We start from the raw sequence: 13,935 nt of genomic DNA on the forward strand, positions 1-13,935 counted from the left end.
AGATTTTCCTAAGGATCTTATTTTCAAATACTCTCAATTTATGTTCCTCTTTCAATGTAAGGGACCAAGTTTCACACCCATGTAATACTACAGGCAAAATTACTGTTTTGTATATTTTAACTTTTAGTTTCTTAGATATTAAACGAGAACATAAAAGTTTATGAAGAGAGAAGTAACATGCATTTCCTGAATTGAGCCTACTTTTTATTTCCTCTTTAATAGAATTTTCATTTGTTAATATTACTCCTAAGTATTTGAATTTGGAAACTGGTTCAAACGAGTTGTTATCAATAATTAGATTTTGATTATTACCTAACACTTGGTTTCGCCCTGTAAGCATATATTTAGTTTTCTCTTTGTTAACTTCCAAACCTATCTCTTTAGCAGTTTTGAAAAATATTTTAGCATTATTCTTAATTGTATTCACATCATCCCCCAGTAAGTCTACATCATCTGCATATGCTAACAACTGAGTCACAGGGCGGTATACAATTGGTTCAATGAGGAATCATGCATTACGAAGTCAGGATGGAAGATGCGATTAATCGACAATAACGATAATCGTTTCTAGCGATAGTTTTGAAATCGTGTGCGGGAAAGTTTGTGAGGAATACGAGGGAGAGTCATATGGAAATCTTAACTTGTTTTTGTTTATCTAGTAGAATTCGGGAACGTAGACTTGCACAAGTTTGCTGCATTTTAGCGCAGACCAGTAGCGTGCCCAGGATTTTCGAAAGGGGGGGGGGTTATGTATACTTATTCTTGGTAGTCAGTCCTCATTTTGTCATATTTTTCTACCATTGACGTTCTTTTTTTAGGAATACTGGGCCAAATACCACGCCACTGGCACAAACCTATTGCTGATGTACATACAGGGTGTCTCAAAAGTAATAGCGCAAACCGACACAGCTGAAAGTACACGATAATAGAAGCAAAAAAGTATCTGTAAACATAGGTCTGCAAACGAGCCGTTTTCGAGATAATCGCGAATGTGTGGGTACAAGCCGTCACTCACTTCAGTGTCTGTAAACGTCGTCCTAGTTGGTAAAATACCAATAACACAGTATGAAAAATCAGGAGATCTCATTGCTTTCATTGAACATTCTACTTACACGTACTTTAACAAAGAATACAGCACTACTTTAGTGTGTTCTACGTTACAACTACACTCGTACCTGTTAAAGGAGATGTTCAAAGTGTTGTCCTTCCATCTGGATTCCGCATTGAGTTTCGAATTCTTTGGAACACCCCCGGTTCATTTCGGAATGGCCAGTTCTTCAACCGTGTCAACGGGAGTGTTCTACACTACGCTTTTGAGGTGACCCCAGACACAAAAATTCCAAGGTTTGATTGATTACAACGCCACCTCTCGGAAATGTTCTGTTTTGTAAAAGAGCAAACCTCGGACCACGCAAGGAGTAAAGCACCCGGTATTTACAAAATGCAATCAATGACGGCTTCTAACCACACATTCGCACACATTATTAGCATTTTACCAACTAGGACGACGTTTACAAACAATGAAGTCAGTGGCAGCTTATAATCACACATTCGCGATTATCTCGAAAACTATTCGTTTGCAGACCCATGTTTACTGAGACTTTTTTGGTTCTATTATCGTGTACTTTCACTTGTGTCAGTTTGCGCAATTACTTATGAGACACCCTGTATATTTTCAACTTTGAGTTAGTTCCTGTATATCTTAAGAATAATAAGTCTTAGGGGTCCACGTGCAGTCACTTTTGAGCCACTGCGAAGGCCTTTGCACCCATCTGCCATTGTCGAACCTTATCCTCCATTAGTAATACTTACTGGTGTGGTCGGAGATATTGAATTTTCATTTGCCGAGAAATTTGTTTAAGTTTGAGGCTGACAGAGGGCAAGAAACCACTCCTCTTCACTGGTGCAAGTGTGTAGAGGAGGCGCCATCTTGAAAATAACAAAAATGGCGTTTTGAAGATCACTTGATCAGTTGCAGCCTTGAGATCGTTTCATAAATAGCAGTTCATCTCATGCAAATTTGAGCTGTATATAATCTGTCCGGCAATTTTTGTCGTACTTTTAATGTTTTTATTTGACTTTCTCTCATGTTCTTATGTTTCAACGAAATTTGTGGCAAAAATGGTGCGGGTCAGAACCACCACTAGCCCCCACCCCGGGTACTCCACTGGTTGATATATAAACTGAGACAAGAAAGAATATTGTGCAAATAGAAATAGAAAATAATTGAAGATTTCGTAAGTGTACCAAGAAAAAATTCTATAAGAATTTAATAAATTGGTGCATTGAATTCTATAAGAAATTGGCCCATATCTTGAAAACAACCAAGTTGTACTATGAGAAACTGTTATTGTACAAAATTTGTACCACATTTTAAGTTCAATGCGAATTTTCAACTTGAGCATCCATTAACGAGAAAAAATACACAAAATATGGCTTATTAGCGGCCATTTTCCAAATATGGCGGCTATTGTTTCAATATGGCTGCCATGTGCATGTGAATGTGAATGTCATGATAATATAATAACTCGTGGCGCAACAGCCCGTGGGGGCCAGAGCCTACCTACCGACTGCCACGAGATGTGGGATATCATCCAGCCAGTTACGGGGTGACGTGTGGTCAGCACGACGAACCCCCAGTCGTTGTTATAGGTTTTCCATGACCGGGTAACGCTACTCATCCGTAGCTCCCAAATTTCCTCACGATGGTGTATGGTCCCATACACAGGCCGAAATCTCAGGATATAAGTTATTACGCTTCCCCCTGCGCGCGTCCCGTACCTCGATCCCAAAGCTATGATACTATTGTGGTGTTGAATCCTAACAAAACGTGTACTACCACAGAGATGAAACCACATGGGTCTGTGGATCAAACACTATTATTGATATTTAATGTCGTCATCGAATTCAAAATGCTTAAAGGTTGATTCTGAAGGCATTCCCCCCCCCACCTGAATTAAAATAAGTGATCCAAATGCCCGTTCAGTATTTAGCTCATACCGAGGATTCGAAGTTTAAGAAAATTCAAATTATTTTAAAACCTGCATGCCTTTATTGAAAGAAACATATTTGATAATAATCAATTTCATGATATTTCTAATTTTGAGTTTTATTTTTACAGATGACTGTAGGAAAATGTCAAAACTCAAAGATCTTTTTATATCAATACTATTGAATGCCACCAAGGAAATTAGAAATGTGGGCCACGTGATGTCTTTAGAAATTATTGTTCTTTATTTGTAACCTTTCTTATGTGCAAATCATGATCTGAGTTCCTTGACACCTGGAAGGTTGTGTTAAGTAGGTGCATTGAGAAGGGGCTATACTTTTACACAATCATTAAAATTTTTACACATTCGATCAATTTCCCTTCTGCGTCAGGTTATATTTTTATATTCTACCATTTAATAATAATAATAAATGGATCCACAGCTTCCAAAATTTTCTTTGTGAGAGGCCACAGAATATAAAATTTATGAGTAACATTTACCACTAACTGTCAAGGCCTTTTTTTTGAACGATTGTGTAAAAGTTAATAACAAAATACAATAACTATGATTTTCAGTACACTAACTGTACAAAATATAAGAAAAATAATTATGAACAATTTTGTTAGATATTCACTCATACGGTGGATCGAGTAGCAAAATCTCTACGTTTATGTAATAATAACAATACATTTGGATTGAAATTGGTATATTTTTAATAACTTATAATAGTTATTATTGTAAAATAACAAACATTATTATTGTTATTATTACATAGGTATTTGTACCAATCAAGTTTATCTATGGCCTGGCCCCCTCTACAAATATTCCAGGCGACGCCCGTGCTGATAAGTGATGAGCCCACCCCGAAATAAAATTCTGGCTACTGGCCTGTTCTAGGAGGTTTTAGGCATGGAGGAGGGAAATGGTAGTGATTGTTTGAATTGATGTTTTAAGTCCACTTTATGCACAGATAGGCTAATCGGGACTTGGCCTACAGTCAAGTGTAATCCGAACCCCTGTGCAATGTGCCTCCTTCTATCTAACCCGGGACCCCTTGATTACAAGGTGACGTCGTTGCCACTACGCCATCGGGGAGACCCGGTAGTCATTATACAAATCCAAATGGAATTAGTACTTTGCGAAGAATTCTTGCATTGCTTGCTTCTGCACGACACGAGTGAATCGAAAACGTGACTTAGGACTGGAGTGGGAAGCCGACATAATGTTCCTACTTCCGTTTAGAACACGGGTCTGTTCCATGTGTACAGTGCTACTCTATTTTTTTCCTTGGTCATGTTTATCTGTTACGTGCTGTCGCTTTTATAGACGATAACGCATTGCCTCAAGTTCGGCTGTGATGGACCTACTTGCGTGAAATGATGTCCGTGAAATGAAGTAGCCGGCATACTCTCCTGATTTCAATCCGGGCCAACATACTCTCCTAATCTCAAGCCAACCTAGATAACAAATTCAAGAGGACTTTTTAGTACCTATCTATAAATAATGAGGTAGAAATCAGTTTGGTATGGCTTAGCAAGTTTCATAGTAAAGTAATTTTGGTTCAGGTAAAAAATTTCAAATATACTAGGCTTGATTTTAATTGACCAATGTCTCGAACGTCCGATAGTTTCGAACACTGAGTCTCGTCTCGTCTGCAATTAACACAAGTCTCGCTTCCGCTTTTAAGACGAGACCAATCTCGGTTCCGTCTCGGTCTCGAGACATAACTGAGATTGGTCTGCTCACATTATTATCTCTTTCAAAAACTACTTTTGTTCTATAATATTAAGAATTAATGGTTTCCTTGAAAATCACACGTTTTAACTCTTGTCATGTTATTTAAACATAGAAATCTGAAAAAAGAATCTGAATCGACCGCCATATTGGACTTAAATATGGCCACCAGCAATCCACGCTTTCATATTATATATTGCGATACAATCATTGCTACTGAACGAAGAATCTTGAAACCAGTGGCAATGGGAAGAAAAATCGTCATAGAACGTAACAGTAACAAATTGTTTTTGCACGATTATGAGAGCATAATTATTAACCTTAGTTTTATAATATTCTTGTTTCTATAGAGTCCATATCTACAACGTTATATGCGTACCGATATTAAAAAAATAAGGGGATGAGGGACAATTTCGCACAAGTTGTGCATTTATTTCAATATCGTCCGAATGGCCAATGCTACTGAGGAAAAAAGCTGGTGTACAATAGAGAATGAATTTCTCCACATGTTGCAAGTGAAAGCGTTTTTTGAAGTTGATTATTAAGCTAGATACGATGTTTGAAAAATATGAAGATTAAGAATTTTCAGAAACCCATGTATTCCTTATCGGGAATCAACTTCAACTTAAAGTTACGGCTAATCAAATGGAAGTTTCGACTTTTTCCGCCTGTCAATTAATATTTCAGTCTGTCCTTTTTCCGTTGATATATTTTTCCATGCTATCGGCAGTTTGATATTCCCAGGAGAACAAATAAAATAATACTTCCATAAGAGCAATGCCTCCTATGGCCATCCTGGCAGTGTTGCCAAATCTGATGCACATAAAAGAGCTAACTTTCACCGTAAACGGTGTAAAAATTTTCAAGGAGCTAGATTTACAAAACTGGATAAAGTGCCTCCTGGGGAAATTTTAGGTGTCAAATGATTTGGGGTGTGGGTGAGGGGGCGCTGTTATTGCCGTTAGCTTTCAGGTGATGGCGATTTATTTTTAGTTTTCACCGTCTAGATCCGGCGGCATCACCCATCTCAATAACCCACCGATGGTCGTATGAAATCGAAAATATAGTATTCCCGGATAACAATATTACGTCCTCTTCACGTCAGCCAAGGCGCTATAAAGAAAAGTAGCTGGAGATGTAGCCAATATAACAATATAATATACTTATGACAGAAGTTGTGTATGTAAGCCAGAGCCAATGATGGCATCATAGTGGGGCGGGTTCCATAGTTCATAGCCAAACGAGTGCACGAAAAAGCCAGATCTGGTTCCAAAAGAGCGAAGCTGGAAACAGTGATCGGCAGCTGCCGAAGAGAGAAGAACCTAGGGGAAATTGTCCCTCTACCCCTTAAACGATTTCTGTTTCCATAATTTGTAAAGAAAAAGACAATTGCTTTGTTATCACTACATGGTTTGAAGACATATATCCGGTTGAATAAATGGCTTTGGTTCGATCCCAGATTATGGCATTGGCACAACTTTTCTTCCATCCCATCTACCTTTAGCACACGGAGAGGAACTCGAAAAACAATAATCGATAATTTATTGTGGAAAGACGAGACGACAGACAGACGAGACGGCCAAGGCCAACTGCAAACCCGCGGCGACGACGAAGCAATCGGCTGCGCCACCTTCATTGATCACCCTAATTGAAACAACAGGTGGGACCGTTTTGCATGGGATGTGGAATACCCAGAATAATTACCCTCGTTTCTTGCCAATCGCGATGTATAAATTACTTCCCAGTGCTGTAGGTACGTCGCTGTTGTCTTGTCCTAACATGCAGGAAATAAAAACGCAATGCTTTCCCTCTGCAATAAATATCAATGGTTTCGAAATGAAACTGAGAGAGGTGATTATGCAGGAATGGCGCTGTTGTCGACTTCAGTGGCGGAGGCGCTACAGAGACAGGGGGGACCCCAAGGTTCGAACCTGGGTACTGCATGTGTTTGTCCTGCACTCCTGAATGAAAAAGTAGAGGAATCGAGTTAAATTAATATGATATTCAGCAGTGGCGTGCCCATGGGGGGGGGGGCGTTCGTGGGGTCATAACCCCCCCTCCCAGCATTCGTAAAGAAAGAACGTCAAAGATAAGAAAAGATGGTAAAATGAAGACTAACCACCAAAAAAAAGTTTACATAATCTCTCGCTTTCGAAAATACTGGGCACGCCACTGATGTTAACATAGGAAAAACTGCCGCGTAGGAGTTTTCCTTTGAAAAGAAAAAAAAAAAAGATGGTTTCGTAGCGGAGTGGTCAGCTCCTCAGCGCGCTACAACCCTAGGGATGCCGTGTTCGAATCCCGGTTAAGACAGGGAAGTTTCTGTTTATCCCAATAAGAAAAAACCGAAAATTCAGAAGAAAATGATATGTGTGGAAACTGAAAAAGAAGGGAATAACGGGGAATACTGCCGCTTATTGGAATTCCTTTTATTATGTATAGCTATATATATACCGTATATACTTATATATACATAATATATACTATATTAAAATAGTCGCCGCCTTACAATCAAGGGGTCCCGGGTTTGATACCCGAGATGGAGCTTTAAGTCGAGTCCCAATTAACATATCTGTGCAAACAAGACACAAACTACACTACCTCACAATATTTCACCGTTAAAATTCAAATCTGCCTGATAATTTGCAAAAACGAGAGGCGACCGTTTTTTTAAAATTCAAATTTGATTAGATAATGCATAAAGATAGATAATGAATATAAATTACAATTGAATGTACCTTAACATATTTAAAACTGAATCATTAAAACGATATTAAACTGGGTAACTGTGAAATGGCCCATAATACTTTAAAAAGTCATTAAAACAGTCCTCGTCATTAATTTTACGATCGTTAGATGGCAGCAGCAGCAATCTTAAATCTTAATTTCTTCATTCAACTCTTTACAGTATTGAAGCAAATTGATTTCCTATTAAGCAATTGCCCCTTAAACTTTTATAATTGAGTGATCATTGCGATTAGCCAAACATGGAAGAAAAGAGACCTTAAACAACAAAGACACATAGACACACACGTACATACAGGTAATGTTATCATGCAACACCGACAAAATTTCACACAATGTAGATTTGATTTGATTTGATTTAGTTTATTTTACTTCGCGTTTTGTGCCTCTTGGCTAATTTGCGAAGATGGGGATGAGTGATGAAATGATGAAATTGATGAATGGACATTCACAAACAACCAAGCCCGACCGGGATTCGAACCCGGGACCCTTGGCGTCGCAGCGCGATGTGCTAACCGCTCGGCCACAGGGTCGGGCTCACACAATGTAGAGGGAATACTTCGGAAGCGGATGCAAATTTTGCTAATTTAATACAGGTGGTGAAGAATTAATTAAAGGCATTTTATCCTGTATCCTGTAAGTATGCAACCTAGCACACCCTTTCAAGTCACTTTCTTTGGACAACGCATTCCTATTAACAGAACTTAAGAAGTCTTCATTTACTAGGAACATCACATCTGATCACATTCTGATAACAAGCGGCTAAGCCCAGAAACTTTACAGTCATGATATACAGTATTTACCAGTCCGATACTGTTTCAACAGTAGCCATACTATAGCATTTTAGTGCTTTTTCTATTGGCATTCTTGGCGCCTCCACGATGGTAACGTCGTTGCCTTGTAATCAAGAGGTCCCGGGTTCGATACCGATGAAGGCACATAATATGTTCTATGTCGGGAATCTCTGGAGCAGGACGGCAGGTAAGGGGAGAAAGCGAGTGGGGCGGAGCTGCTAGTAGCTGCAGTCGCTCTCTTCCGTCCACGCCCCATTCCCTTACACGTGATCATTGGTCGAGCCTACTCGAGTCACTATTTGCGCAGAGAGTCTTTCGTTCGCTCCAGAGTGGTTCGCATCTCACTTTAAACTGTAGGTGGAGTCCCGATTAACCTTTCTGTGCATAAAGTGGACTCAAAACAAAAACACCAGCAAACATAAAAAGCAATTCTGACCGACATCTGTGGTTAGCACAGCTAGCTATTAGCTAGTTACGACTACAAGGATCCCGGGTTTGAATCCCGACTTGGGCATGGGCGTTCTTCGTTGTGATCAAGGGGTCCCGGGTTCGATACCCGGTGGATAGCGGTTCGGATCCCACTATAAACTGTAGGTCCAGTCCCGATTAGCCCTACTGTGCACAAAGTGGACTAAGAACACCAAATCAAACCAAACCAAACCGACTTGGGCATGGACGTTCTTCGTGAGTCTCCCTTCATCAACTTCATCATATCATCATCACTCATATCTTCGCGATTAGCCAATAAGCCAATAACCAAACGAAATATATTGTCCTCATGGACGTCCGGAAGGGAGACCGTGTCCGCTCCGCTGGAAAATGAACTTTAAAAAATATATTATTTTACACCCATAATTTCATTTCAGTCACAGTAATACATATATGTGTATATGTTAATTTTTGGATTGACGTTGCAGGAACATGATAACTTCAAACTGAAGCAATGTTCTTTTTTCAATGAAAAGCGCTATTAAGGGGCAAAATATGCCTCGTTTACCGCCCACACAAGTGACAAGTCTCAACATTGACCCACTATCGTTTGATCACAATTGATTGATTGAGTTGGTGTTTAAAGTCCACTTTATGCACAGTAAAGCTAATCGCGATTGGACCTACAGTTTAAAGTGGGATCTGAGCCACTAGTGTTGTCGTCTCGTGGAAATGCTGTGAAATGCTGTCTCGTCTCGAAAATATTCGTTTGTCAAAGGGACACATGATCAATCTCGTCTCGTCTCGAATTTTTAAAAGCCTGTCCCGTCTCGTCCCGTGGGCAACACTATGAGCCACTATGTGCCTCCACCTTGATTACAAGACGACGACACTACCACTGCGCCATCTGGGAGGCTCATGTTTGATCACAATAATGCGTAATGATAGGTGTCATTTTCTTCCTATCCTATTTTGTTGCTACATATATAGACTTAATGCACTAATGCTACATAAATATGCGGGCTGTGGTGATTAGTGTATGTAAACAAGTGTGCGGCGAAGTTCACAAAGGAATAATTCGCGAGTTTCTAGTGTCGTAGTGCGAGAAAGCACTCGGATAAGTGCAGGAAAGATTTAAGTGCATGTCAGCGTGGAACGAACAAGCCTTAAAACATTGCTTGTTTTGCACACACCAGTGAAAGTAAATTGGTCGGACAGTTTGTAAATAAAGAGTGTCCGAATGCTGCAGAACAGGATCGAGAGAACCCTTTCGCGGGTTCCAGACAGAATAAATTACCTATTGGGTCTTTTGAGGTGAGCGAATAGTTTACGGACGTGAAATTGAAGTTCGAAAATAAAGTAAGAATGCGAATTAACATACACCGTGGAGTGTTTATTTTTAAGACTGACGCCAGGGGAAGGGAGCGTGTTCCAGTGCTGAGGAATTCTTACATGTAATGAGGAAACTTCCTACGGAGCACGCAATTTGAGGTGCACTTGTTTGTTGCCAAGTGGTTTGCGTGTAAACAGTGTTGCCAGCATGTGGTACATATCACCAAATGTAGTCAAATTTATATTTATATATCCTTACTTATCTGGGTGATTACTTAAATCCCAGAAACCATTGAATTACGACTTACCTTTGTTGATTATTTATATGGAGTTATTTATTAATTATAATAATTAAAAAATACCATCATTAATAAAAATAATAACCAATTACAGCATCAGTGTCACACATATTTTACTAAATCTCACAAAATCCATAATAATTTTTCATTAATGCATTTCTGTTTATACGTGGGCGTTCAATATATAAGTTTCCGTATGCTGTAAAAAAAATATTTTTAAGATACATTAGAAAACTATACATAGATGTGTAGGAGGATCCTTCCTCACTTCTCCACATAATCCCCATAGAGATTCAGGCATTTGTCCCACCGTTGCACCAATTTGTCCATACCCTTTGCAAGAAAATCAGGGCTCTGGCTATTGAGCACTATTCATTCTCACATTACGCTTCACTTCTTCGTCTGTTTCGAAACGGTAACCTTGCAATTCAGACTTTAACACAGGAAAAAGATGGAAATCACTCGGCGCTAAATCGGGGCTGTATGGAGGGTAGGGCAGCAATCTCCACCCCAATTCTTCAATTTTGTGTTATGTTTGCACTGCTGAGTGCGGGCGAGCGTTATCGTCAAGAACAATGACACCAGCTGACAGGAGACCTGGTCGCTTATGTCGAATTGCGTTTTTCAGTTTATCCAATGTTTGACAATAACGGTCAGCATTAATTGTTCTTCCTCGTTCCAAAAAGTCCATAAGCAGAACGCCCTCAGCATCCCAGAAAACGGCCACAAGCACCTTCCCAGCTGATCGATCCATCTTGAACTTCTTCTTCACAGGAGACTGTTTGTGCTTCCACTCCAAGGATGTTCTCTTGAATTCGGGAGTGTAATGATGGACAAATGCAGTGGCGCAGGAACGGGGGGGGGGGGGGTACAGGGGTACATTGTACCCCCCTAAATTTTTTAAGGGGGGTACGGTAACCCCCTAAATCCGTAAATCGAGTTGTACCCCCTGTACCCCCCTTGCTAATTTGACAGCAGACGCAAGGTGAAAGAACCTACTTTAAGTTCACCCAATAAAAAAGTGTATATTGTTTATAACTTATAGGCCTAAACATTATCTTCCTTACCACAGAAATTCAAACCATTCTAAACTTATTCTACTTCATTGTGGTTGCTATTAGTTAGTTCATTGACCTAAGTTCTTCGAAACCTCTTTAAGGTGATGAAAATTGTTTAAAATGTATGTGGAACGATGGAATCAGATTTGCTCTCAGACAATCACGCTGTAGACGAATGCTCCCTTGCGTTAGGGGGTACACTTTTCTAAAGCAGTGATCTCGTCGATTCGAAGATAAGATCTTCATCAGAAGGGTATATGACTGATCCCATTTTCTTTTGAATATTTAAAATGGAATTTTCCAAAACGAAATACTTACACGAACGAGACGAGACACTACAGACCAACTTGGGGGTACAATGTACTGCTGTACCTCACCCATATTTTTCATAACTTTGTAAGAGGGTGATAGGAAAACTATACTTAAACCTACTATATATTAAGAGATTTTGAAAATAGAGTTCCGATTAGCCTATCTGAATATGAAGTGAATCTAGAATAAGTTTTAATAACTTCTGAGTGGAAACCGAAACAAAAATAAACACAAAACATGAACGAGAAGGACCTCGCCACGCAGGAGACGAGATGAGGCTGTGACAATTCTCGACTCATCGCATCGCGATATTATTCCTAGGTGAAATGAAATTTTTGCTAGACATTTAAACAGGGTTCAATTTGCGATATTATCAGATGAGGGGGATGGAATTATTTTTACCTATGTATTAAGTGTACTTATAATTGGACATTAATTACTTAAAATCTAATTTTGGTATCGAATGCAACACAAACACAACGCCATTTTAAGTTATACCCTAAAGTTAAACTGTAAGAAAATTACATTAGTCAGATGAATGCACGAGATAAATTAAACTCACTGCAGGTTCTATTGGTAGATTTTGGATTGGATTCGCAAGGTCTTTGAGTGAGATGGGAATGTTTGATTGATTTATTTGGTTTATTTTACTTCGCATTTCTGCCTCTTTTGGCTAATCGCAAAGATGAGGATGGGTGATGATATGATGAAATTGATGAACACTCGCATGCCCAACCTAGGACCTCTGGCGTCAAAGCGCGCTATGCTAACCCCTCCGCTACGGAGGCCGGCGAGGTGGGAATGTGTTTTGGATTTTCTTTGTAGATGCGAAAATCTTTAACTGTGACGCGCACATGCTTTTGCTAACATTAAAGTTTACCTTTTCACATAAACGAAAAATTGACATGTCACCCTAAAACACACGCATGTATCTCCATTTAATGCTACTCTATACGAAAATAAACCTTTGGCGGTTCTTCATATTGTCCACCAAAGATTGAAACGAAAAAAAAAACTTTTGAGTGTATGCCTTTCCTTGCTTCCTCTGACATCTGAAGGATTTCGGTGTTGTATATGTAATAATAGTACTTTCAGTGCTTGAAGAGTGTCATTAGGTACAGCTAATTATATAACAAATAAATGCTTTGTCAAATGTTTCACAAATATTTCAAAGTTGGACTTTTTACGAGTTGATCGAGAACCATCTCAACTGTTTTTTTTTAACGCCCTACAGATGTCTCAGTAAATACCAAATACATGGCTTCTAAAAGACATTGGATGTGGTACACATCTTCCATAAATTGTTTAAAGATATTTTTATGCGTATGGGAATTTAAAATTAGAATGAACTGAAGTGGAACTCTATAAGTATGATATATTCAATAATGTGGTTTCTATATCCAGTGGGTGGGAGCTTATTATTCCTGGTTGGGGTGGCTCAAGATCCTCCTCACCCCCTTTAATCTCAACCTGCATTAAAATGAATAGATGTATCTTTGTTCGCAATTTTCACATTTCGAACTCCTGATTTTCCGTTCCGTTAAATTCAAATAAGCTCAGAACGAAGTCCAGAGCTATATATGTTTCAGAATTGTTATCTGGTTTTAAAATCTGTTTAAAAAAACATAAATTCTAAGAAAAACAAAGAAAAAAATAGTTACTCAAATTTTGCATTAAATAACAGGACATTCGCGTGTGCTGTTCTAAAATAGAATATTTCCCATGCCTTCACATTATACCTAAGTATCAAGGACGTATCTAGGAGGGGGTCCGGACACTTCCCCGAAAGACTTACCAAGAAGTAAAAGTAAATAATAAAATTATAATTGTTTAGCATTTGTTATATAATTGATGGTTATTTCCGCTGAACTTATTGGAAGGCAAGGAATTTGGCTCATACGGCTTTGAAAGGTTCCAAAGATTTATGCACACAACTAATAATATCCATAAAATATTAATCAGAAACTTTACTTTTCGTTAATTGGATCTAACTTTTGTTCGTTATTCAATAAATATTCAATTATTTTTCTATTTGACATTAAATTCCTTGCCAGGGCAGTTGTTTTTATGCAAATCTTGGCGATCTTAACTACACGTAAGCTAGATAATGAATATATGTTTTTATATCTCTATTCTATTAGTATCTTTTAGCTATTCGCGTAATAACAACAATACAATATTAATTAACTTACATATTTAATTAATATTTTAATTTAATTAAATATAATTATTTATTATTATT

At 38.6% G+C, this 13,935-nt stretch overlaps 1 protein-coding gene across 1 annotated transcript in view; it reads left to right on the plus strand.

The window, feature by feature from the left end:
- LOC145999449 (noggin-like) overlaps window positions 1-13,935 on the plus strand; it is a 114,756-nt gene that overhangs the window by 18,094 nt on the left and 82,727 nt on the right. The gene's annotated exons all lie outside the window — the stretch shown is intronic.

The sequence above is a fragment of the Lepisma saccharinum genome, chromosome 15 (genome assembly GCF_977018435.1).
Source record: "Lepisma saccharinum chromosome 15, izLepSacc3.1, whole genome shotgun sequence".
NCBI lineage: Eukaryota > Metazoa > Arthropoda > Insecta > Zygentoma > Lepismatidae > Lepisma > Lepisma saccharinum.